Source organism: Triticum dicoccoides, chromosome 3A (assembly GCF_002162155.2).
Source record: "Triticum dicoccoides isolate Atlit2015 ecotype Zavitan chromosome 3A, WEW_v2.0, whole genome shotgun sequence".
NCBI classification, from domain to species: domain Eukaryota; kingdom Viridiplantae; phylum Streptophyta; class Magnoliopsida; order Poales; family Poaceae; genus Triticum; species Triticum dicoccoides.
In genome coordinates, this window is record NC_041384.1 from 655,780,227 (window position 1) to 655,807,997 (window position 27,771).

Here is a 27,771-nt window from a genome sequence, read left to right on the forward strand (position 1 = left end):
TCCCGAAGTGGTAGTTTGTTTGTTAAGATGTTAATAAATATATATTGTTGTTTGTTTGTTTGTTAAGACGATGGATGATACATTGTTGTTTTTGTTTGATTCTAGTGGAACAAATATGGAACTTAATTGTTTCCATTCAAAATTGATAAAGACTTGTTCAATTATGTTAAGAATCATATAACTATTTTACTCTTTACAAGTCATGTGTACAAACGTTGTGTCGTCGCAGCCATATTTTTTCACCAGGACGTCTATCACTTGCGGGCGCTCTGGTCTGCTCGCCATTATTACTATCACCCACCAGTGTCGGGTAATCAGTGCTACTCGTCATAAGACTACCCATAATGAGAGTAACATATATGGTAACATCACACATATCTAGACAAAATAGATGATGTGGCAAGTAATAAATGAAGAGAGAGACAAGTTTTTTTTAGAAAAGAAGGATGACCCCCGGCCTCTGCATCTGGGCGATGCATGCGGCCACAAGAGAGACATGTGGTAACATAGCTAGTTACTACTATTATGAGTAACATCACACATGCCCTATAGCATAATAAATGAAGTGTTGCATGATACCACACATATATTACTCCCCACTGTGGAGGTAGTAACATAGACTAGTAACATATGCATGTTACTACTCTAAGTTACTCCCCATTGTGGCTAGTCTAAGAAACCTAGTTACCGCTGGTGGGCGTCATGCCCGCCACGGCTGACATATTCGTAGTGGTGGGCTCCCCCCACAGCAAAACCTGCCACTAATGACCTTTCTGCCCCCGTCACGGCTAGCTTGTTCTGCTCAAGTGGGTATGGGCCCACATGAATCCCCTCCGGCCCTCCATTGGCATGTGTCTTGTACCCAATGTTATTCTTTAACATATTTTTCTTTTATATTTCGGAGTCCGGAAAATCTGAAATCATAGACATAAAAATGTGCATGATTTTTTACTTTATTAATACGTTATTGAAAATAGATATAAAACTATGAATGTTTCGGTAAGTCAATGACATGAAAACTTCAAAAAATAGGTACGCAGTTCCATGACATGTCATTCTGTAGCAGTGATCTTACAGAAGATTAGAATGAATGATGGTAGAGTGATATGAATATGTTTATCGAAAACAAGTCATCTGGTATGTAAAAAATGGGTTCGTGACAATCACGTGTAGTGAAGAAAAAAAATTACATTTGTTTCCAAAGAAAGGGAACACTTTACAGTTAGAATGAATTAAATGAATGATTTACACAAAGACAACTATTTCAAAACTCATAACATCAATCTCATTCGTGAGTAGGGTTTTCTATTCACCCTCTGACAGTTGTTCCTAATCTCCTCGACCCTTCCGGCCAACGGGGTTATGTTCCCCATTTTGACCATTGAGGCCTCGAAATTCTTGAAGAAGTCCATTACGGTGGCCCACCAGCACACTCTATCGAGGCCCTCCAGCCGACTCAACTGAGGTCTCGGAGGCGAGGGCGGGGATGTCAGCACACGACACGATGCCATGGCACGCGTTCTCCAGTGCATGCTTGATACCGTCGACCACATCGAACCCGCGCGCTGACCTGTCATTGGCAGGGACCTCCTCCTCGGTCATGATCGGCGGGAGGTCGTTGTCGAGCAAAAGCAAGCCATCACAGCCCTCAACAAAAGCAATTGTGGAAGTGAAGGCGGATGAGGCTGGCTCGGATGTGCGTGTTGGCGAGACGGGCGTTCTGGATGACGCTGAAAGTGCGTTATATCGACTAGAGGGGGGTGAATAGGCGATTTTTATGAAAGTCTTCAAAATGTGGGAGTTATGAAGACAAACAGCGAAGATTTTGCCTATTTACTATGCAGCGGAAGTTAGATTACACTAGGCAAGCCATGGTCAAGTATTCAGTAGAGTGAAAGCACAAAGACAAACAGCTGCAGTGTAATAAGGATCAGGTAGGAAGAAGTTATGAAGCCAAACAGATCATACATTCACGTTGTGAAGACAAAAGATAGAGCAAGCATGCAATGGCTTCACAATGAGTAGCAGTAAGAATAAGGAAGTGAAGATGAAACCAGTGACTCATTGAAGACAATGATGTGTTGGACCAGTTCCAGTTGCTGTGACAACTGTACGTCTGGTTGGAGCGGCTAGGTATTTAAACCTTAGGACACACAGTCCCGGACACCCAGTCCTGAACACGCAGCTCAGGACACCAAGTCCTCACCGTATTCTCCTTGAGCTAAGGTCACTTAGTCCTCGCCCAATCACTCTGGTAAGTCTTCAAGGTAGACTCCCAAACCTTCACAGACTTCGTTCACTGGCAATCCACAATGTCTCTTGGATACTCTGAACGCGACGCCTAACCGTCTGAAGGATTCACAGTCCTCAAGTGTAATAAGTCTTCAGATCACACAGACAAGAAGACTTAAGTGATGCCCAATATTCTCTGGCACTGGGTGGTTAGGGCTTTTCTCCTCGCTAGGAATTTTCTCTCAAAGGCTTCGAGGTGGGTTGCTCTCAAACGACAAAACCGTGCACTGAAATCTGAGCAGCCAACCGTTTATGGTTGTAGGGGGTGGGCTATTTATAGCCACTTGGCAACCCGACCTGATTTGTCCGAAATGACCTTGGGTCACTAAGGAACTGACACGTGTCTCAACGGTCAGATTTCAAACTCTCATGACAACTTTACTTGGGCTACAAGCAAAGCTGACTTGTCCGGCTCTGGACAAGATTCGCTCTCATTTTCTTCACTCGAAGACATAGGTTTTTAGTTTGGGCATCACTTAAGTCATTCTGACTGGTTCTCCTAGACCCCACTTAACAGTACGGTGGTTTCTATGACTCAACACAAAAGAAAAAGAACTACGAAAGATCTAAGTCTTCGAGCTCCATAGGCTTCATAACGTGTCTTCTTTTGTCATAGACTTCAATGTGAATATCTTCATATACCACCTTTGGCTTCAATGTCTTCATACATTTTTAGGGGTCATCTCTGGTAGTAAAACCGAATCAATGAGGGACTTCTACCTGTGTTATCCTGCAATTCTCACAAACACATTAGTCCCTCAACTAGGTTTGTCGTCAATACTCCAAAACCAACTAGGGGTGGCACTAGATGCACTTACAATCTCCCCCTTTTTGGTGATTGATGACAAACTAGTTGAAGTTTTCAACGGGGAATATAGTCTGTGAAATTGTAAAGGATAAGGAATTGTCTTTATAAGTTGCAAGGGCTCTCCCTGAAGATGTGCATACAAGTTAATTTGCTTTTGGAATGCAAATGCACATGGCAGGTTGTACTTGTGGAGATCCACTTCAGCTTATGATGACAATCCACTATGCATGTGAATATATATGAAGATAATGACATGCATAATGGAAAATGGACGTCTGCAGAATGAGATAAGTGCGGAATTTATCGTCGCACATGCGGAATTTATCTTCACAAACAGGGTGGCAAACAAGTAGCAGACGACCATCGAGTTTTAGTGTTACAACTCAAAGAACCAAATGAAGCAAAAACGAGAGTTGTAAGCACGAAGCAAAAATATAGCAAAACATAAAGCACCCGCCCATATGGACCCGCTTGAATACTATAAACCCATATGCTTCTCCCCCTTTTGTCAGCAAAGACCAAAAAGGTTTGAAGACATAGAGTGTCTACTCGTTCCCAGGAGCAGCAGGGTCGTTGGAGGTGTTTGGCGGTGCAGAAGAGCTTGGAGGTGCCGAAGCAGGTGGCGGTGATGTAGCATCGTCTTCTTCATCAATGATTCTGGCAGTGACTGTGGCAGCAGATGAAGAAAACTCAGAGTCTTCAAGTGATGGTGTGTTGCGCATCACAGCCCTTCTAGGAGGTGTGGTGTCAAACTTGAATCGCTCAGTGAAGCTATCCTCTTCAAGTTCAGCTTCAGTACACATCATTGATAGCCCTTTCCAGGTACGATGACAGGTTTCATGAGTGACGAAAGCATTCTTGGTGGCAAGATTTCGAAGACGATTAACATCCACCAAGAGGCTCTTCATCTAACGCTTTAGCCAGTCGTGATGCCTATCTTGTTTTTGATGAAGGGCCACAAGAAGCTCTCGGTCATTGAGAACACGAGCGCGCTTCTTGGGTCTTGAAGCAGTTGCACTGTCAGTGGCGTCAGTTGAAGCAGGGTGTGGCGCACGTGTAGTGCCTGCCAAAGGATACACCCTGGAGATGGCTTCAACACCTTCATCGTTCTGAGTGAAGCTCTGGTGTTCTGCATTCTGAAGACTTAAAGGTTGCTTGGCAGGCTCAGGATATATAGCTTCAGCAGAGGTATCCACATCTGGCAAGAAGATCCGATGGTTTTGGGCTGAGGGCTGATACGAGATCGCAGAGTGCAGTTTGATCAGCCTCATCACCCAAGGAGCATAGAACTTCAAACCAAATAAATCTGAGCCTGATGCTGCAAGTTGGCGTATGAAGAAATCCTGTGCATTGAAGCATTTGCCATGAAGGATATAGAATATGAGAGTCTTCATTGCACCCTCAATCTTGGCATGTGGAGAGTGTCCCTTAATGGGCCAGAGAGTCCGCCGGATGATGTGATATATGGTCCTGGGCAGGTACTCAAGGTCTTCAACGAAGAACTCAGTTGGATAGGGTGCATCATGGGGAAATGGCTTCATCATTGAGAGCATCTGCTCATATTTGGTTCAGGCCTCTGGAATATGCTCTCAATAGCTTCAGCATGTAGTTTACAGCCTTCCTCGAAGAATTCGCCAGGAGTGGGCAGGCCGGTGAGCTCAATGATATCAAATGCATTGGCTTCATGATGGACATTGCCGGTCATCCACTCCAGGACCCAAGTCTTCGGATCTCTGTTGTATCCTTTAATGTGGAGGGTGGCATAGAACTGAAGCAGAAGCTCTTCATTCCAGTGCTCTTCATCAGTGACAAACTGCAGTAGACCCACTTGCTTAAAGCAATCCAAAGCTTCCTCTAGACAGGGCAGACCAACAATGGCTTCAACATCAAGGCGCTTGTGCGGGAAGATGCGACCTTGGTTGTATAGGATGCATGAATAGTAGCTGCGCTGAGGATAGCTCCAGAACCTATCTGATGAAATCCTTTCCCTTGAATATGGGTTCTTGGAGCTGTTGAAGAACGTATTATCTGCCTTGAAGCTATTGATGTCAAAGGAGCCAGGTGCTGATGCAGGACCTGGGAACCTTGGCAGCCTTGGGACTGGCTTCTGGACATGAGGCCTGTGCTCAACATGGTAATCAAATTGAGGACCTGCAGCAGACTCAGGAACAGAAGTGTCTGGATCAGTAGCTTCGCTGTCTGCTGAAGCTTTTGGTGGGGAGGGCTCCACATTGGCTTCAGTGTTGGTTGTGGCAGCCTCAACATTTTCAGCCTCCACTTGACTAGCTAGAGGGTCAGACTTAGGCACGTTCTCCTGGAGAACTACTTCATGGTGTAGCGGGGGAGTAGGATCTTGTGGTACTTCTTCATTTTTTTCGGCTGATGCAGCCAGAATGTCTTCAGCATAGACTTGAGGTCTTGGACCTCTGCGAAGCCTACGGAACACAGACGACGCCTGTGGGGTTGGAGTGGGCTGGGCCTCAAGGTCTTCTTCCTCTTGAGGGCAAATCCGCCCATGATGCATCTTGTGCAATTGGCGTCAGAGGACGACCAATGCTGATGAGTTCGCTGTGTTCATACTGAGGAAGGGCTGCATCATCTTGTACATTGTCCTGATGACCAATGTCTTCAGCAGCGATGGGGTCGACTGCTGGTATGTCTTTAGCTTCAGGAGTCTCTGTGGAAGCAGGCTCATGAACTGTCAGTTGTCGTTCTGCGTTCGGGTGAACCATAGAAATAGGTTCAACTATCAAGGGCTCTGTGGGAGCAGTCCGAGATTTCTTGGTCTTTCTTTTCTTCTTGCTGGGGGCAGTAGGAGAGGCTTCAGAGCTTTTCCGCTTCCGGGCTTCAGCCTCAGCAGTTCGTGTCTTCTTGAGCTCTGAAGCTGTTGAACGACTCTTTGGCTTCGAGCCAGTTGTTGCAGTTGGGAAGATAAGCGGAACTGCTTCCTGCCTTGATGCCTCTGGTTCAGCTGGAACAGTGTTTTGCTTTTTCTTTGCGGCCATCTTGGGGTCGATGCCAGGACGCCCAAGTGCCTTGCGCTTCTCAGCCTCATTGTAGGCTTGCACACATCTCTTAGCCAGAGACTTCATCCGCTCACGTGAACCTTGAGCTTCTGCATGCTTCTTTAGAAAGTTCTCCTTGAGCTCGTGCATCATGATCTTGAAGCTCTTCACTTCTTGCACACTGAGCTTGGCCACATGCTTCTTGAACTAAGCCTTTTCATGATCAATTTTCTGCTTCAGTTCAACAATGCGCTGGGCAATTGCAAGTTCTGAAGCAATAGCGCCTTGGAAGGCGACGCTGAGGCCAACGGGCAGCTGCAGATCTTCGAAGCTGATATCTGGTGTGGCAAACCATTCGTCGATGAAGTTGTGGATGATGGCGACATCAAAGAGAGGCAAATTGTTGAAGATTTTAGCTTCCTCTTTGCTCTTGATGAGCTGCTCTAGAGTGTCATCTCCAAGATCGTCATCACTTGACAGATCAATGGCTTCGCTGCGCAGAATGGCAGCAGCTGTGAGCTCTTTGCCGGTGTGTGGCTGAGGCACCTTGGCCTTCTGGGGCTTGGAGACGCGGGATACGTCTTCAGACTGCACACTGTCTTCAGGAGGTGCAGTTGCCAATGGCTTCGCCCTTGAGATTTTCGATGAAGGGGCCGGCTTTGAAGCTTTTGGCTTCTTCGACTGCTTTGGCTTCGCCACTGCAGGCACTGCAGGCGCTTCATCAGACTCAATGTCAGCTGCAGGCTCATTCACTGCAGTCCCTTGAACCAGGATGTAAGTGATGAGGCCTTCGAGGTTGGCAAATGGACCGATGACATTTGGTTCTGCTTCGCGTGTGCCATCTGCCCTTGGTGCTGAGGGACCAGGGTTGAAGTCTAACCCAAATTTCTTCTTGTTCTGCTTCGCTGATTGTTGGGCAAACTGGAAGTTGCGCTTGAACAGATTGTCTTCACGACACCAGAGTAGTGACGACGGATGTGCATCATCAGGCTGTGGTCCTCGAACCATGCATGGATAGAAGCTTTGGGCAATAGCTTCATCTCTGGACCTGGGTACAAGGTTTTTGTATAAGATGTCTCCCCACGGTCTTTTGATGGCACTTTTCTCAGCATACTCTTGGGTTGTGAAGTGGTATTTGAACCATTGTTCAGCCCAATAGCGTCGAATCCATTGGATTCGGGTCTTGCGCTGCCCATAATTCTCTTCAGGATCTGTTTTATACATTTCTGCCAGGTCTTCAGGCAGATCTTTGGAAGTTCCTTCACGTCGCTGTCTGCCCCCCTTCCTTGCTACTGCTTCTGAAGCCATAAACTTTAATTTGAAAGGCTTCAAAACTTTCAAAGGCTTCAAAGGCTTTATTTTGCTGGACCAACAGGAACTGGCTTCAGGAGAATTTATGTGATGCTGTAGGAATTCTGCAAATGAATGCAGACTATGAGAACCGAAGGATTCTCCCACGGACATGTACCTGTGACAGCATTAAGGTCCGAGGGAAGGGGAAGAGGTCATATGCATTCTCAGAAGGTTTTGAAGATTAATCAGTTTAGAAGACATTGACCTCATCGTGCGAAGATATTCACTCATAGATAAGAAGTTGGTTCCAGATTTGTACGAATCCACAGATCAGTACAAGTGAGGAATCTAACTACTTCATGAAGCACAAGTGAATATACTAGGCATGTTATGAGATGCAGATTGAGAGATCGAACTTGTGTGAAGATAAACTTCTTATGGAAGAAAGTGACAGAACCATGGGATCAAAAGGGGCTGTAAAAAGACGTTTTATTTACCACACTTGGAACTGCTAGACGAAGTGGGAGATGATGCCGAGCAGTTCAATCCTCTGTGCCCTAACTTGGCAACGGAAGACACCTACGGCGATGGCGGAGAGGACGATGTCCGCGATCGGCATGAAGACGGCGTCGGAGAGGTTGCGGCAGCAAAGCGCTTCGTCGCCGGCATCGTCAAGAGCTAGCGGTGGCGCTAGGGTTCGTGCGAGGGTGGAAGAAGGATATAATGACCGCGGTAAGTGTGAATTTATAGGCGCAGGGGCGGCACTGCGCTATTACTCAGGTGCCCCTGGCGATTCGCATTTGAGTAGTACGTGGCCATCATGCGGTATTTTGGGGGCAGTTCCACATCCCACGCACGCCTGGATTGTTGGGCGGTCGTTCCTACTTCTCCGGATTTTATGTGGAGGAATGAGCATTGAAAACGGACTTTATGGTTGTCTCTATATCTTCTGCTGACACGGACACAGTGAAGACATTCGACAGTTTCAATATAATGCATATGACTTAGAGAGATAGAGTTTGAGGTAGAAAGCATAGAGAAGTTTGGGGTCCGATCACATTCACTTAGTTCAAAAGATTCAACACGAAGACATAGCTATAAGTGAATGCTGTAGAGGACAGAACACTAGCATATATATATCTATACAATCAACGTAGTGAAGATAATCATGAAGACATGTTCGAAGCTAAACCAAATGTGAAGACAACCAAATGTGAAGACATTGCAAGGTAACGCCATGAGAGAAACACTTCAAAGAGAACGTTTGGTGGTGGCATTACCCACCGTATAGGAAGTATTAGACCCAGACACGGCGCACAATTATCGTGGCGCTCCGAAGTCAAATTCCACATTAATGTATTCACACTTAGAATGTATGTCTTCATTGATTGAAGATATACTTTACTTTGTGCGTTGCACATCTAAGTCATCATATGCATAAGTGTTAGGATGTGTGCCTGATCACAGGACATTTGAGGATTCCAAGATATTTAGCTCACACCGTAACTTGCAAAATCTCTTCTCATCCAAGGGCTTGGTGAAGATATCTACCAATTGTTCTTCAGTGTTGACGTGTATGATATCAATGTCTTTCTTCACAACATGATCTCTGAGAAAGTGATGACGAATCTCAATGTGCTTTGTCTTCGAGTGCTGAACTGGGTTGTTGGCAATCTTGATGGCACTTTCGTTGTCGCAGTAAAGTGGTACTTGCTTCAAATGAATGCCATAATCCTTGAGTGTTTGCTTCATCCACAGAAGCTGAGCGCAGCAAGATCCAGCAGCAATGTATTCAGGTTCAGCAGTGGAGAGAGATACACAGTTCTGCTTCTTTGAAGACCAACATACAAGTGATCGTCCCAGAAAGTGACATGTGCCTGATGTAGACTTGCGATCAATTTTGTTACCAGCATAATCAGCATCCGAAAATCCAACCAAATCAAACTCTGAGCCCTTTGGATACCATAATCCTAGAGTTGGGGTGTGAGCCAAATATCGAAGAATTTGCTTCATAGCTAAGTGATGCGACTCCTTTGGTGCCGCTTGAAATCGAGCACACATGCAAACACTAAGCATAATATCTGGCCTAGATGCACACAAATAAAGCAAAGAACCAATCATGGAGCGGTATACCTTTTGATCGAACTCTTTACCATTGTCGTCAGGACCTAGATGATGTTTGGCTGGCATTGGTGTTGTGAAGCCTTTGCAGTCTTGCATACCGAACTTCTTCAGGCAATCTTTGAGATACTTCTCTTGAGATATGAAGATGCCATTGCGTTGTTGTCGTATTTGAAGACCAAGGAAGAACTTCAGCTCCCCCATCATGGACATCTGATATTGCTCTTGCATCATGTATCCAAACTCTTCACTGTACTTCTGATTGGTGCAGCCGAAGATAATGTCATCCACATATATTTGGCACACAAACAATTCACCATCATATGTCTTCGTGAAAAGAGTGGGATCTAGGGAACCAGGTATGAAGCCTTTGCTCTTCAGGAAGTATTTGAGTGTGTCATACCAGGCCCTAGGGGCTTGTTTGAGGCCATACAGTGCCTTGTTGAGCTTGTATACCATGTCAGGATGTTTTGGATTTTCAAAGCCAGGTGGTTGTGCAACATACACTTCTTCTTCAATCTTGCCATTGAGAAAGGCACTTTTCACATCCATTTGATATAGAAGTATGTTATGATGATTTGCATAGGCCAGCAGAATGCGTATGGCTTCAAGCCTAGCCACGGGAGCAAATGTTTCATCGAAGTCAATGCCTTCCACTTGAGTATATCCTTGAGCAACGAGACGAGCTTTGTTTCTGACAACTTGACCATGCTCATCTTGTTTGTTGCGGTATATCCATTTGGTGCCTATTATGTTGTGCTTCCGTGGATCAGGACGCTTAACCAGTTCCCATACATTATTCAGCTCAAACTGTTGAAGCTCTTCTTGCATAGCTTGTATCCATTCAGGTTCCATGAAGGCTTCTTCAACTTTCTTGGGTTCTGATATTGAGACGAATGCGAAGTGCCCATAGAAATTTGCTAGCTGAGTTTCCCTTGAACGAGTGAGTGGACCAGGTGCATTGATGCTGTCAATTATTCTGTCAATTTGCACTTCATTGGCAACACGAGGATGTACATGGCGAAGACTTTGCTCTTGCTGATCTGTGTTGTTGTTGGGAGGAATGTCTTCAGGCTGAGCATTGTCTTCATGTTGATCAGGTACTGAGATGATAAGTTCTTCTTCAGGCTGAGCTTCAGAAGGTATAATCTCTCCAGTTCCCATTAGCTTGATTGACTCACTAGCTGGAATCTCATCTAGCACATTTGGCAGTTGCTCTCTTTGTGAACCATTTGTCTCATCGAACCGCACATCCACTGTTTCAACCACTTTATAATGAAAGAGATTAAAGACTTTGTAGGAGTGCGAATCCTTTCCATATCCAAGCATAAAGCCCTCATGTGCTTTTGGTGCAAACTTTGAGGTGTGGTGTGGGTCCTTGATCCAGCACCTTGCGCCAAATACTCTGAAGTAACTGACATTTGGCTTCTTGCCAGTTAGGAGTTCATAAGATGTCTTGTTCAGAAGCTTGTGAAGATAAACACGATTGATTGTATGGCATGCAGTGTCAATGGCTTCAGTACAGAATTTTCTTGGAGTCTTGTATTCATCTAGCATTGTTCTGGCCATCTCAATGAGTGTTCTGTTCTTGCGTTCGACGACGCCATTCTGCTGTGGCGTGTATGGAGCTGAGAATTCATGTGTGATGCCCAAGGTATCAAGATATGTATCAAGGCCAGTGTTCTTGAATTCAGTGCCATTGTCACTTCTGATGTGTTTTATCTTTGCGCCAAAATTGTTCATAGCACGATTGGTGAAGCGTCTGAAGACATCCTGCACTTCAGTCTTGTAAAGGATTATGTGCACCCAAGTATATCTAGAGTAACCACCAACAATGATGAAGCCATAGAGGCAAGCAGTAGTAGTAAAAGTTGAGTAGTGAGTGGGGCCGAAAAGATCCATGTGGAGCAGTTCGAAGGGTTGAGTAGTAGTCATGATTGTCTTCGAAGGATGTTTTGCCCTTGTCATCTTCCCTGCTTCACAGGCACCGCATAAGTGATCTTTGTAGGATCGAAAGTATGTCTAGAGGGGGGTGATTAGACTACTTGACCAAATAAAAACTTAACCTTTTCCCAATTTTAGTTCTTGGCAGATTTTAGCTAATTTAGGACAAGTCAAGCAATCATCACATGATTCAAGCAAGCATGCAAAGAGTATATAGGCAGCGGAAAGTAAAGCATGCAACTTGCAAGAATGTAAAGGGAAGGGTTTGGAGAATTCAAACGCAATTGGAGACACGAATGTTTTTCCCGTGGTTCGGATAGGTGGTGCTATCCTACATCCACGTTGATGGAGACTTCAACCCACGAAGGGTAACGGTTGCGCGAGTCCACACAGGGCTCCACCCAAGGGTGACGGTTGCGCGAGTCCACGTAGGGCTCCACCCACGAAGGGTCCACGAAGAAGCAACCACCCACAAAGGGTCCACGAAGAAGCAACCTTGTCTATCCCACCATGGCCATCGCCCACACAGGACTTGCCTCACTAGCGGTAGATCTTCACGAAGTAGGCGATCTCCTTGCCCTTACAAACTCCTTGGTTGAACTCCACAATCTTGTCGGAGGCTCCCAAGTGACACCTAGCCAATCTAGGAGACACCACTCTCCAAGAAGTAACAAATGGTGTGTAGGTAATGAACTCCTTGCTCTTGTGCTTCAAATGATAGTCTCCCCAACACTCAACTCTCTCTCATAGGATTTGGATTTAGTGGAAAGAAGATTTGAGTGGAAAGCAACTTGGGAAGGCTAGAGATCAAGATTCATATGGTAGGAGTGGAATATCTTGGTCTCAACACATGAGTAGGTGGTTCTCTCTCAGAACATATGAGTTGGAATGGTGTGTGTGTGTTCTGATGGCTCTCTCCACGAATGAAGAGGAGGTGGAGGGGTATATATAGCCTCCACACAAAATCCAACCGTTACACAGTTTTCCAATCTCGGTGGGACCGAATCAATAAACTCGGTCGGACCGAAAATGTAAACCTATTGACCGTTAGAGATTTTCGGTGGGACTGACATGCAACTCGGTAGGACCGATATGGTTAGGGTTTGGGCATAACATAATCTCGGTGAGACCGATTACACAAACTTGGTGAGACCGAATTTGGTAATTAGCTAACCAGAGAGTTGGTCAGGCAAACTCGGTGGGACTAATTTGCTCTTTCGGTGAGACCGAAAAGTTACAAAGGGGAAACACTGAGTTTACATTGCAATCTCGGTGGGACCGATTCGCTCTTTCGGTGAGACCGAAAAGTTACGAAAGGGAAACAGAGAGTTTGCAATCCCATCTCGGTGAGACCGAGATCCTTATCGGTAGAACCGAATTGCTAGGGTTTGGCAGTGGCTAATGACAAGTGAAACTCGGTGGCGCCGGATAGGAAGAATCGGTAGGACCGAGTTTGGCTTAGGGTTTAGGTCATATGTGGATATGGGAAAGTAGTTGAGGGTTTTGGAGCATATCACTAAGCACATGAAGCAAGAGGCTCATTAAGCAACACCTCATCCCTCCTTGATAGTATTGGCTTTTCCTATGGACTCAATGTGATCTTGGATCACTAAAATATAAAATGAAGAGTCTTGAGCTTTTAAGCTTGAGCCAATCCTTTGTCCTTAGCATTTTGAGGGTTCCACTTTCACATCCATGCCATGCCAATCATTGAGCTTTCCTGAAATAATCATCTTGGAATAGCATTAGCTCAATGAGCTATATGTTGTTATGAATTACCAAAACCACCTAGGGATAGTTGCACTTTCAATCTCCCCCTTTTTGGTAATTGATGACAACATATAGATCAAAGCTTCGACAAATGATAATAAGCATGAAATATATCGTCACTTTGAGAAGTATGTGATAAGTAAGAGCTCCCCCTAAATTTGTGCATATTTAAAATTTGCTTTGGACTGCAAATGCACAAGGAGTTAGAGTCATGGGTTACTCTTCCATGTCACATACATCTTGGTGGAGCGCTTAAAATGATAAGAATGAAATACATGCACTCATCACCAAGAATAGTGAATGATCACATAAGATAGATAAGATAATAGCATTAAGCAAGCATTAAGTGTAGCTTATGATCAAACACATGATCATCAATGTCTCACAAGCATAGTATCTCAAGCACTCAAAAGCAAACAAGTTTGAAAAACCACCAAATAAAGCAAGAGAGAAAAGCAACACTCTCTCTCTCGAAGCCTATGATCTATACATCTTCTCCCCCTTTGGCAACAAGTTACCAAAAAGTTCCTAGAAAATGCATAGCACTAGATCGACGCTCAGGCTTGATCTTCTGGTGGTGGTGGAGTCCGGATCACTCCAAGGACGAAGGCTTCGGTAGATGCTGGAGTTGGAGCTGAAGTAGATGCTGGAGCTGGTGGAACTGAGGCTGTGACTGGTGTTGAAGTGGTGGCTCTGGTGTCAGCAACTGGCACGGCAGATGACCTCGGGCCTCGTGGCACTCTGGCAAAGGCATGAGTGGTAGTCCTGCCTCTCCTCTCCTGCATGTCCTCCTGGAGCTGCTCCACTGCAGACTGAACTTCCGTTACTTTGACATCCAAGTCATAGAACTTCTGTTCCATGATTCTCTCTAGGCTTTGCTGACTTTGAGTGAGGGTGGCCAGACTTTGCTCAATCCTCAGCATGGATGCAATCAAGTAACCAAGCTGCTCTTGTTTAGTCTTCAAGAAATACTCAGATGCCTCCTCTTGAGTTGGCATCTTGGCAGCTTTCTCCTTTCTTGCCTTCTCCTTCTTTGCTTGTGCTTGAACTGATGATGGCTCATTCTCAGTCATGACCACTTGGTTGTCCTCAAAATCTGGACGGATGGGCAAATGTTCCTTGTCCAATAAATATATGCCCGTGCCCATCTTGGAGTTGATGAGCTCCTGAATTTGAGGGGAATATCCGCAACTCCTCTTCTGATCTGCTGCAGTCCTCTTGACTGTTTCCACTATGAGGCTCATCACCTTGAACTTCTGAGGCACATCAAACACATGTAGCAAGTTGATAGCATGGCCTCTGATCATCTTGTGGTCTCCAGACTTGGGCAGTAAGGTGTGCCTTAGTATCCAATTGATCGTAGGCAGACCTGACAGAAGATAATGCACTGAGCCAAACTTGAAAGTATCAAGTGCTTCATTTGGGATCTCCTTGTACATATTGGACATTGAGTTGTGGTCCATCTTCTTCTTGGCATATATGTCCATGTCATCATCATGCTCCTCTGGGGCATTAATTAACTTTGCCCATTCCTCAACAGTGGATTGGTACCTCGTACCCTCAGACATCCATGTGATCCTCCCATCTGGATAAAAATGTGCCGTGGAGTAGAACTGCATTATAAGCTCCTCATTCCACTTTGTGAGCTTCTGCCCAACAAAGTCAGCTACTCCACAAGCTATGAAGCTGTCTTTCACTCCAGGATAGTGCTCTTCGTTGTCCTTGATATATTGCCAATCAACCCATCGCATATCACAGACAATGGGCTTCTTATCTAGCAGCACTGTCTCATAAAAATCCTGCTGCTCCTTGGTGTGAAATCTGTAGTCCACGGTAGTCCTTCTCCTTGAAGCATACGGGTCTGCTTCTCTCCACTTCCTCAGCCCTGAATCTCTCCTGAGCTTCATATCCTCAGCCACAGGATGAGCATCGTTGTGGTCTGGGATCTTGGGCTTTAGCTTTCTCAGGACATTCTCTTCCTCTTCTTCAGCAACAGTCTCAGGCACTGGGGCCTTGTTCTTCTCAGCTGCAGGAATGCTCCTTGTATTCCTCTTTGGTTTTGGCTTGGAGGCAGCTTTGGGCTTAGATGCAGTAGCCCCTGACCTTATGGCATCACCCATCAGCTTGGGTGCCTTGGGTGCTGGTGCAACTACCTCTTCTTCCTCTTCCTCTTCCATGATGGAAGATTTTCCTAGCACTCTGGCTACGGTCTTCTTGACCCTTTCCTTCCTCTTCTTGCCTTCTGCAGCAACTGGCTCTTGGGGAGTGGGCTTCTCAGTTGAGGCTCTTGCCTTTGACATGGGCTGCCTGCCTGCTGGCCTTTTGATTTTCAGCCCTGGCTTTGTGCCTTGAGCTGGCTCAACTCTCTTGGAAGTGGCCTCTTCCTCTGCCACATAGTCCTCATCCTCGGAATCTGAAGTCCTCTTCTTCCTCTTTCTCGTGGCAGCCTTTGGCAAGTTGCTAGGGGTGCTCCTGCTGCCCTCATCTGAAGAACTTGAGGGACTAGTGCCCTCACTCATGTGCACCTGCTGCTCTGACATGTTTTGGCTATCACTTTGATCAGACATGCTGCAAACTGACTGCTGACCCTGTGAACAGATTATAGATGAGGTAGAAAGGATGAGCATCACAAAATGCAGAGATTTTTGCAAAAGAATGATCCAAAAACTTAGTTTTAGTTTCCCACTGAAATCATCTCGGATCTACCGATTTTCAAACTCGGTGATACCGAAGCAGTTTTGGAACCTAAACTAGTGAACTTGGTAGGACCGAGTCACAGTTCGGTGGCACCGAGACTGCTAGGGTTTCACAGAGTTCCAAAATCGGGCACACCGATAAGTAATTCTCGGTCAGACCGAGTCTCACTTGTGCAATGGCATAAGCCAAATCGGTGGGACCGAGTTTTTCAACTCGGTGGGTTCGAGATGGTTTCAGCGGAGACCTAAACCTAGAATTTTCGAATCAAACCTAATCTATGAGCGTTTTGACTGGATAGGAGTGTTTCAATCATGGCAAGAATCATGAAGATCACAATGTGCTAGGAATCAGATTGGAGAATAGCACAAAGATCAAGTCCATACCCTAGTTCGGTGGGGACTTGCTACGGCGGCAACGACGGGGCAGAATTCCTGTTAACGGCGACGGAGACCAGCGACTGGAGGCGGCTGGCGGCGAGAAGACGATCCGGAGACCACGAGGGCAGAGCAGGCTATCGCGCGGGCAAAGGGGTTCGGAGAAATTTCCAAAATTTTGCCCGTGACTATATATAGCCCGACGCTGTCGGTGTGACCGAGTGGAACAACTCGGTGGCACCGAGATTCATAACTGCAAGCAGTTACTGAAACTTGGTGTGACCGAAAGGTTCAAATCGGTTGCACCGAGATCGAAAACCTAGATCAACTTAATGATCTCGGTAGGACCGAAAGTGGAGTATCGGTCAGACCGAGAATCATAAAGAGGTTTTGGAAGTTTAAGTCTATGACGAATCAGGGACTCCGAGCGCTCCTCACACAGAGTGGTTCGAATCTGACTTGATCAAATTTTGTGATGCAGCATGAATAGAGTTTGAGACGAGAAAAGCATAGATAGCTAGAGGAGGTTCTTAGGCATTCTTGTCCATCCACTTGGCAAAAAGAAATAAAGCCGAACAATCAAAACAACAAGTGGATGTCCTCGAATGAGTAAAATATGCAACCAGCATGCTCACACAATAAGATGGCAAATGAAATATGTGACAAGGCATGCACAACCAATTCTAGCATCTATCAAGCAATTTGCGATGACTAGGTCATCTATATATGAGTATATTGACTTAGGAGTCAAGTGAGAACACTTGATCATAGGTCATACTCATCGTTTAAGCTCAAGTGGGGTTACCACTTTTACATAAAGCATTGTTTTGTTCACATCTTTAGAGCTGCTTTAGCTCAAGTCTTAGAGTAAAGCTCCCCCTAGATGTGATATCCCCCCTAAGAGGGATGAACTAACCTTGGGTTTTGTCGATGATGACTTCATGTAGATATTGAAGATGAGGATGCTCAATGTTGATGTAGATCTCTTGGATCTATCCATTTGAGTGAATTGCACTTTCAATACCTACATGGGTTAGTCCCACAAGGAACAAACAAGGATATCCATAGACATAGAGTGATGCACACACAAGATGATGTCCATGAAAACTTTTAGGTTACCTTGTCCCTTGTCTTACCAACAAGAGGGTTTGTGACTCCTTGAACTAGTGCAAGATGTGGAAGTTGATTGCACTTGTTCTTGCCAAAATGATAAGAGTGAAGTATGTTGGCGGAGTCACCCTCGAGAACTCTCTAGTTCTTCTTCTTTTGGATCCACACCATCTTGATGGGAATCCTTGGAGTTGTAGTCGTACTTGATGAAGTGGAACTTGAAGTAGTCTTGGGAATCCACTTGACTAAGGTCTTTGGAGCTTCTTCAAATGCATCAATTTCCTATTGAAGCTTGTCCTTGCCTTTTTGCTTGTAGTCTTGTGGTGGAAGATCATCTTGAGCTTGTGTCCCCTTGAAAGAAGTATCATACTTCTCTTGTTGAGGAATAAACTTTGTCTTGGGGTATTGATCTTCTTCCCACTCAACTCCATTGGCATTGAACTTTCGTTCAAAACCAACACCTTGATTCTTCCGGTGCATTCCTTGCTTGCGCACAATTTCCTCGAATTGCTTACTCCCGGAAAGGCTTTTGTACACTCCTTTCTCTATAATTCCCTTCAATAAACTATTTTCTTGCTCAAGTGTAACTTGGCTAAGAGAATCATTAGTGGAATCAAGAGAACTACTAGAAGCAACAATATTGGATTTAACATGATCATTGTTACTGCTAGAGGAAGAATCTTTCTTGTTACTAGACTTGACTTGAGGCATGTAAGTGGATAAGAGTAAACGCTTGGCAATGTAAGAAGAACTTTTCTTGCGGAGATCATCATTGATTCCTTTTAAGAACTCATGCTCTTGCTCAAGATTGAGCTTCTCAAAGGGTAATTTCTCATGAGCTCTTAAAAGTTCTCGATGATCTTCGAAGATGGTTTCATGAGCTAACTTAAGAGTGTTTAGTTCTTTAGTTAGGGCCTCAATCTTCTCCTTATTATTGTCATTCATTTTATCTTGATTAGCATGTTTAATTGACATTTCATCATAGTATTCATCACTAGAGTTGTCAATAAGCAAATCATCACCTAACAAGTCATCTTCATCACTATTGAAATCAACATACTCGGGGTGTGTTACCTTAGGACCTTTGGCCATGAAGCATCTTCCAATTCCTTCATTTGGTGAGTCAAATATGTCGTAGGAGTTGGTTGACACAAGTGCTAGACCGGCAACACCTTCATCTTGAGTATCTTCGGAGTCGGAGTGATAACTTCTTTCGGAGTGGCTGTCAGAGTCGGAGCCGGATACCCATTCACCAACATGAGCTTGATGTCTTCGTCTTGTATAGCTCCTTGATGATTTTTCCTTCCTTTCCGAATCCTTGCTTCTCCGTGAGTATCTTCGTTCATAACGATCATCTCTACTCCTTCTCTCTCTTGGTGGTGATCCTTTGCTTCTTCTTTTTGGAGAATCTTCTCTTCTCTTGTAGGGAGACGTACACTCATTGGAATAGTGTCCGGGTCTTCCACAATTGTAGCATTTTCGCTCTCGACTAGAAGATCTTTTGTCATTGTAGGACCTTGACTTGAAGCTTCTATCTTTGCTTCTACTCTTGTAGAACTTGTTGATGTTCTTCACCATTAAGCTCAATTCTTCATTGAGGTCTTGTTTCTCACTTGATGATGTAGGGGCTTCACATGAGGCTTTATAGGCACCACTTGATTTGTTGTGAAGTTCCTCTTTATCCTTAAGTGACATCTCATGAGCAACAATTCTTCCAATCACCTCCGTTGGCTTGAGATCTTTGTAATTGGGCATCATTTGGATCAATGTGCACATGGTATCATATTTTCCATCCAAGGCTCTTAGAATCTTCTTGATGATGAATCTATCGGTCATCTCTTCACTTCCTAAGCCGGCAATCTCATTTGTGATGAGAGCAAGCCTAGAGTACATTTCAGCGGCACCTTCACCATCCTTCATCTTGAACTTGTCAAGTTGGCTTTGAAGCACATCCAACGTGGATTCCTTGACGGAGTCGGTACCTTCGTGCATATCAATCAAAGTGTCCCAAATTTCCTTTGCATTCTCAAGATGGCTGATTTTGTTGAATTCTTCGGGGCACAATCCATTGAAGAGAATATCACAAGCTTGAGCATTGTATTGCAACATCTTCAACTCATCCGCGGTAGCTTCACGGTTTGGTTCTCTCCCATCAAAGAAGTCACCTTGCAAACCAACACACACAATAGCCCAAACGGAGGGGTTATGTCCAAGAATATGCATTTTCATTTTATGCTTCCAACTAGCAAAATTAGTACCATCAAAGTAAGGACCTCTACGGTGATAATTTCCCTCGCTAGACGCCATACTCTCCTAGGTTGTGAAACCAAGGCTATGACCACCAAAAGCTATGGAGATCAAAGCAAATGGAGACCAAAGCTCTGATACCACTTGTAGGATCGAAAGTATGTCTAGAGGGGGGTGATTAGACTACTTGACCAAATAAAAACTTAACCTTTTCCCAATTTTAGTTCTTGCCAGATTTTAGCTAATTTAGGACAAATCAAGCAATCATCACATGATTCAAGCAAGCATGCAAAGAGTATATAGGCAGCGGAAAGTAAAGCATGCAACTTGCAAGAATGTAAAGGGAAGGGTTTGGAGAATTCAAACGCAATTGGAGACACGAATGTTTTTCCCGTGGTTCGGATAGGTGGTGCTATCCTACATCCACGTTGATGGAGACTTCAACCCACGAAGGGTAACGGTTGCGCGAGTCCACACAGGGCTCCACCCAAGGGTAATGGTTGCGCGAGTCCACACAGGGCTCCACCCACGAAGGGTCCACGAAGAAGAAACCACCCACAAAGGGTCCACGAAGAAGCAACCTTGTCTATCCCACCATGGCCATCGCCCACACAGGACTTGCCTCACTAGCGGTAGATCTTCACGAAGTAGGCGATCTCCTTGCCCTTACAAACTCCTTGGTTCAACTCCAAAATCTTGTCGGAGGATCCCAAGTGACACCTAGCCAATCTAGGAGACACCACTCTCCAAGAAGTAACAAATGGTGTGTAGGTAATGAACTCCTTGCTCTTGTGCTTCAAATGATAGTCTCCCCAACACTCAACTCTCTCTCATAGGATTTGGATTTAGTGGAAAGAAGATTTGAGTGCTAAGCAACTTGGGAAGGCTAGAGATCAAGATTCATATGGTAGGAATGAAATATCTTGGTCTCAACACATGAGTAGGTGGTTCTCTCTCAGAACATATGAGTTGGAATGGTGTGTGTGTGTTCTGATGGCTCTCTCCACGAATGAAGAGGAGGTGGAGGGTATATATAGCCTCCACACAAAATCCAACCGTTACACAGTTTTCCAATCTCGGTGGGACCGAATCAATAAACTCGGTCGGACCGAAAATGTAAACCTAGTGACCGTTAGAGATTTTCGGTGGGACTGACATGCAACTCGGTAGGACCGATATGGTTAGGGTTTGGGCATAACGTAATCTCGGTGAGACCGATTACACAAACTCGGTGAGACCGAATTTGGTAATTAGCTAACCAGAGAGTTGGTCGGGCGAACTCGGTGGGACCGATTTGCTCTTTCGGTGAGACCGAGTGGAACTCGGTGAGACCGAAAAGTTACAAAGGGGAAACACTGAGTTTACATTGCAATCTCGGTGGGACCGATTCGCTCTTTCGATGAGACCGAAAAGTTACGAAAGGGAAACAGAGAGTTTGCAATCCCATCTCGGTGAGACCGAGATCCTTATCGGTAGAACCGAATTGCTAGGGTTTGGCAGTGGCTAATGACAAGTGAAACTCGGTGGCGCCGGATAGGAAGAATAGGTAGGACCGAGTTTGGCTTAGGGTTTAGGTCATATGTGGATATGGGAAAGTAGTTGAGGGTTTTGGAGCATATCACTAAGCACATGAAGCAAGAGGCTCATTAAGCAACACCTCATCCCTCCTTGATAGTATTGGCTTTTCCTGTGGACTCAATGTGATCTTGGATCACTAAAATATAAAATGAAGAGTCTTGAGCTTTTGAGCTTGAGCCAATCCTTTGTCCTTAGCATTTTGAGGGTTCCACTTTCACATCCATGCCATGCCAATCATTGAGCTTTCCTGAAATAATCATCTTGGAATAGCATTAGCTCAATGAGCTATATGTTGTTATGAATTACCAAAACCACATAGGGATAGTTGCACTTTCAATCTTTCTTGAACTTGACGCCCTCGATGCCTATGACATGCTTCTTCTTCGCAAGGGTGTGGAGGTTCCTCATGCCAGCATGCCCAAGCCTCCGATGCCAAAGCCAGCATTCTGAAGCTTTTGCAAGAAGACATACTGCAAGTTGTGGCCCTGCTGAGAAATCTACCACGTACAGATCATCTTTTCGATACCCTTCAAACACTAGAGACTTGTCAGATTCCATTAGTACTAGGCAACGATATTTTCCAAACATTACGATCATGTTCAAATCGCAAAGCATTGAGACAGACATTAAGTTGAAGCCAAGGGATTCAACAAGCATGACTTTATCCATGTGTTGATCCTTTGAGATTGCAACTCTACCTAGACCCAGTACCTTACTTTTACCAGTGTCAGCAAATGTGATGTGGCTCTTGTCGGATGGACGTAAGGTTGAGTCCATAAGAAGGCTTATTTTGCCAGTCATGTGATTTGTACACCCACTGTCAATAATCCATTCTGAAGACTTTGAAGACGCTGGTGTCGTACCCTACAGTGCAGTTAGGGGGATAGGCTTCACAAAGAGAGTTGTGAAGCAAAAACATTTGATGAACCAGTGGGTTATGAAAACTTAGATCCAGATTAGGACTAATAGGGAGAGTAGCATGTGATTCAGGAACGAAGTACATAATGATGCAATTCGGGCATTTTATCTTGCGCTCTACAAGATTTTTAAGGTCCCCAGCAATAGCGTCAGAACATTTTGTTTTTCTGCTGGAGACCTTTCCCTGCAAAAGAGAGTTAAGCTTTCTTAACCACCCACATCTTCAAGGGTGGCTTAGAAGCAATAAGTCTAAGTGCAGCATCTGAGAATTTTGGCTTTGAAGCCTTAGCAAACAGTCTTGCAGGTGGACAATAATACTCATAGGAATAAGCAGAATAATTTTTGGTCATATGAACATGACGGTTCAATGAACCGCTCTCATATTCATATGCCTGAGTATGGTTTCCCTGCAAAACATTTGCGTTAGTGTGACTCAGGTGAGTCCTCTGTTTGTATGAAGCCTTTGGACCGTATGAAGCCTTTGGTCTGAGGTTTGTCTTCTTCAAGTGAGGTGTCATGAAGACATTCACAGGAAGATTTTCCAGACACTTTTTCAGAACCCAGATCTTCATCATAGGCGGTCCATTCCTGCAGTTAGTACCAATGTACCCGGCAAACACTTCACCATTCTGATTCTTAAACACTTTATAGTTTGCATCAAAGGATTCATCAATAATAATGGGGTTAGCACATGTTAAGCCAGATAAATTGGATGGATCTGCTGAAGGTTCCTTTGCAGCAACCCATGTGGTTTTGGGGTACTGCTCAGGTTTCCAGTAAGAGCCATCTGTATTTATTTTCCTTACGAACCCAACACCCTCTTTCCTAGGGTTTTGGTTCAGAATCTGCTTCTTGAGGACATCACATAATGTCTGATGTCCTTTAAGACTTTTGTACATCCCTGTTTCAAGCAATGTCTTCAACCTAGCATTCTCATCAGCAATAGCAGTGGTATCCTCAGCAGAGGGGTTAGTTACCACATCAACAGTTCAAGATATTGCAATAGCAGTAGCAGTGGAACATTCAGCAACAGAAGTCACGCTCAATGCATTTAAGACATGGTGGTTCAAATCCTTCCTGAGCGGAACTGATCTGTTCGGCGCGAAGTGATTCATTTTCCTTTTGAAGATCTTCATGAGCCGCTCTCAATTTCTCAAGTTCTTGCTTCCTTTGAAGATAATCATAGGAAAGCTTTTCATGAGTTGTTGAGAGAGTATCAAGACGATCTTCAAGTTCCTGATACTTAACGTGAAGATTTTTTATGTCTTCAATTAAGGATTCAGATCGAGTCATTTCAGCACCCAACAGATCATCGCTTCTGTCTAACAGTTTTTGAATATGTTCCATAGCTTTCTGTTGTTCAGTTGCAATTTTAGCAAGTGTTTTGTAGCTTGGTTTTGAATCACAGTCAGAGTCATCGTCACTAGATGTTTGATAGCAAGTAGTGCGTGTGTTTACCTTGGCACCGCGTGCCATGAAGCAGTAGGTAGGAGTGGAGTCGTTCTTGTCATTTGCATCAGTGTCGGTGATGAAGTCATTGTCTTCAGTGTTGAAGATGGACTTGGCGACGTATGCTGTAGCCAGACTCGCAATGCCAGAATTAGACTCCTCCTCAGATTCCACCTCTGCCTCCTCAGAAGCGGACTCCTCCTCTGAATCCATTTCCTTGCCAACAAACGCACGTGCCTTGCCAGATGAGCTCTTCTTGTGTGATGAAGACTTGGAAGAAGACTTTGAGTATTTCTTCTTCTTCTTGTCATCAGAATCATATTCCTTGCTCTTCTTCTTCCTTCTGTTCTCATTGTCCCACTGTGGACACTCAGAGATGAAGTGTCCAGTTTTCTTGCACTTGTGACATGTTTTCTTCTTGTAGTCATGAGCAGAAGCTTCATCATTCCTTGAGCTTGTTCGTGAAGATTTTCTGAAGCCTTTCTTCTTGCTGAATTTTTGGAACTTCTTCACTAGCATTGCAAGTTCCCTTCCAATGTCTTCAGGATCATCAGAACTGCTGTCAGATTCTTCTTCAGATGAGGAAACAGCTTTTGCCTTCAAGGCACGAGTTCGCCCATAGTTTGGACCATAGATATCTCTTTTCTCAGAAAGTTGGAACTCATGTGTGTTGAGCCTCTCAAGTATGTCAGACGGATCGAGTGTCTTGAAATCAGGACGTTCTTGAATCATCAGGTCTAGGATGTCAAACGAACTATCAAGTGATCTCAGCAGCGTCTTGACGATTTCATGTTTGGTGATCTCAGTGGCGCCGAGGGCTTGAAGTTCATTTGTGATGTTAGTGAGCCGGTCAAATGTGTGCTGGACATTCTCATTGTCATTTCGCTTGAAGCGGTTGAAGAGGTTGCGCAGAACACTGATTCTCTGATCTCTCTTGGTTGAGACGCCTTCATTGACCTTAGAGAGCCAGTCCCAGACCAGCTTGGATGTCTTCAAGGCACTCACACGGCCATACTGTCCTTTTGTCAGATGACCACAGATGATAATTTTGGCAGTAGAGTCCAGTTGAGTGAACTTCTTGACATCAGCAGCAGTGGCACCTTCTCCAGCGTTGGGAACGCCGTTCTCGACAACATACCATAGGTCGACGTCAATGGCTTCAAGATGCATGCGCATCTTATTCTTCCAGTAGGGATATTCAGTTCCATCGAAGACGGGGCACGCAGTAGAGACTTTGATTATCCCTGCAGTCGACATAGCTAAAACTCCAGGTGGTTAAACCGAATCACACAGAACAAGGGAGCACCTTGCTCTGATACCAATTGAAAGTGCGTTATATCGACTAGAGGGTGGGTGAATAGGCGATTTTTATGAAAGTCTTCAAAATGTGGGAGTTATGAAGACAAACAGCAAAGATTTTGCCTATTTACTATGCAGCGGAATTTAGATTACACTAGGCAAGCCATGGTGAAGTATTCAGTAGAGTGAAAGCACAAAGACAAACAGCTGCAGTGTAATAAGGATCAGGTAGGAAGAAGTTATGAAGCCAAACAGATCATACATTCACATTGTGAAGACAAAAGATAGAGCAAGCTTGCAATGGCTTCACAATGAGTAGCAGTAAGAATAAGGAAGTGAAGATGAAACCAGTGACTCGTTGAAGACAATGATGTGTTGGACCAGTTCCAGTTGCTGTGACAACTGTACGTCTGGTTGGAGCGGCTAGGTATTTAAACCTTAGGACACACAGTCCCGGACACCCAGTCCTGAACACGCAGCTCATGACACCAAGTCCTCACCGTATTCTCCTTGAGTTAAGGTCACTTAGTCCTCACCCAATCACTCTGGTAAGTCTTCAAGGTAGACTCCCAAACCTTCACAGACTTCATTCACTGGCAATCCACAATGTCTCTTGGATGCTCTGAACGCGATGCCTAACTGTCTGGAGGATTCACAGTCCTCAAGTGTAATAAGTCTTCAGATCACACAGACAAGAAGACTTAAGTGATGCCCAATATTCTCTGGCACTGGGTGGTTAGGGCTTTTCTCCTCGCTAGGAATTTTCTCTCAAAGGCTTCGAGGTGGGTTGCTCTCAAATGACAAAAGCCGTGCACTGAAATCTGAGCAGCCAACCGTTTATGGTTGTAGGGGGTGGGCTATTTATAGCCACTTGGCAACCCGACCTGATTTGTCCGAAATGACCTTGGGTCACTAAGGAACTGACACATGTCTCAACGGTCAGATTTTAAACTCTCATGGCAACTTTACTTGGGCTACAAGCAAAGCTGACTTGTCCGGCTCTGGACAAGATTCACTCTCATTGTCTTCACTCGAAGACATAGGTTTTTAGTTTGGGCATCACTTAAGTCATTCTGACTGGTTCTCCTAGACCCCACTTAACAGTATGGTGGTTCCTATGACTCAACACAAAAGAAAAAGAACTACGAAAGATCTAAGTCTTCGAGCTCCATAGGCTTCATAACGTGTCTTCTTTTGTCATAGACTTCAATGTGAATATCTTCATATACCACCTTTGGCTTCAATGTCTTCATACATTTTTAGGGGTCATCTCTGGTAGTAAAACCGAATCAATGAGGGACTTCTACCTGTGTTATCCTGCAATTCTCACAAACACATTAGTCTCTCAACTAGGTTTGTCGTCAATACTCCAAAACCAACTAGGGGTGGCACTAGATGCACTTACAGACGCGGCAGACAATGTCGCACACACTGGGGCACGAGTCGTCGTAGAAGGATGAGCCCAACCCGGCACCGACATCGCCTTAACCGTATGTTCCGTGGCTCAGCGCTAGGACCAGTGTTGCCGTGAGCAAGAGACTGTAGTGAGCAGCAAATGGGAAGCAAGAGGAGGCAGCCTGCACTAGTAGAAAAAGGGTCAAATGTGAAGCACATTAGTGCCGGTTGGAATTTGAGCCGGCACTAATGTGACCATTAGTGCCGGTTCCAACGGCTAGGCGGGCGGGCATCATTAGTACTGGTTCATGCCACGAACCGGTACTAATGAGGCTGTGTCAGGCTATGGTCAGGCTGGGGCCCCCACGAAGACATTTAGTACCGGTTCATGCCATGAACCGGTACTAGAGTTTCTTAGTAAGCTGATTTTTAGTCCCACCTCGCCAAGAGAGAGGCAGTATGAGCGGTTTATAAGCCGTGAGTGCACAAACAATGACGAAGAGGCGCAATGCTCACCTGCATATTAATTAGTTTCAAGCCTTTCGGAATAGCATAGATTGCACTGAGGTATGTGCAGTGCAGTCTACACTATTCCGAAAGGCTTGAAGCAAATTAACCAGCATTGCACCTCTTTTTTTATTTTTAATAACTTATTTGAACTCCGGACTTCTTTTGTGTTCAGTATGCAGCATTCAAAGCGATGTCATCAATTTCCAATATGTTCTGACATCATTTGTTGTTTTTCGGTCATTTACCTAATTGTTTAGAGAGCTAAATGACCGTAAAATTGAAAATCACTAAAAAATGAATCCTGAAAATGTTGAAACTTGGCATGGTATCATCATATCACCCGCATAGCATGCGCGAAAGAGTAGAGAGGGTCACAGCAAAAACTGGACGCTCTTCGTGTACAAACTAGACAAACTCTTTCGGAGTATCAGGGTTTCGGACGAGAACTCATCTATTACACGGCCACTTCAATGTTTTTTAAACTTATTTAAACTCGAACTTCTTTTGTGTTCAGTAGGCAACATTCAAAGCGACGTCATCAATTTCCAACATGTTCTGACATCATTTGTTGTTTTTCGATCATTTACCTAATTTTTTAGAGAGCTAAATGACCGTGAAATTGAAAATCACTACAAAATGAATCCTGAAAATGTTGAAACTTGGCATGGTATCATCATATCACCCGCATAGAATGCGTGAAAGAGTAGAGAGGGTCACAGCAAAAACTAGACGCACTTCGTGTACAAACTGGACAAACTCTTTCGGAGTATCAGGGTTTCGGACGAGAACTTATCTGTTACACGGCCACTTCAATGTTTTTAAACTTATTTGAACTCTGGACTTCTTTTGTGTTCAGTATGCAGCATTCAAAGCGACGTCATCAATTTCCAACATGTTCTAACATCATTTGTTGTTTTTCGATCATTTACCTAATTGTTTAGAGAGCTAAATGACCGTGAAA

At 44.6% G+C, this 27,771-nt stretch overlaps 1 pseudogene; it reads right to left on the bottom strand.

Moving 5' to 3' along the window:
- Positions 1-1,329: 1,329 nt before the first annotated feature.
- LOC119272785 lies at positions 1,330-26,822 on the bottom strand (annotated as a pseudogene).
- Between the last annotated feature and the right edge of the window lie 949 nt (positions 26,823-27,771).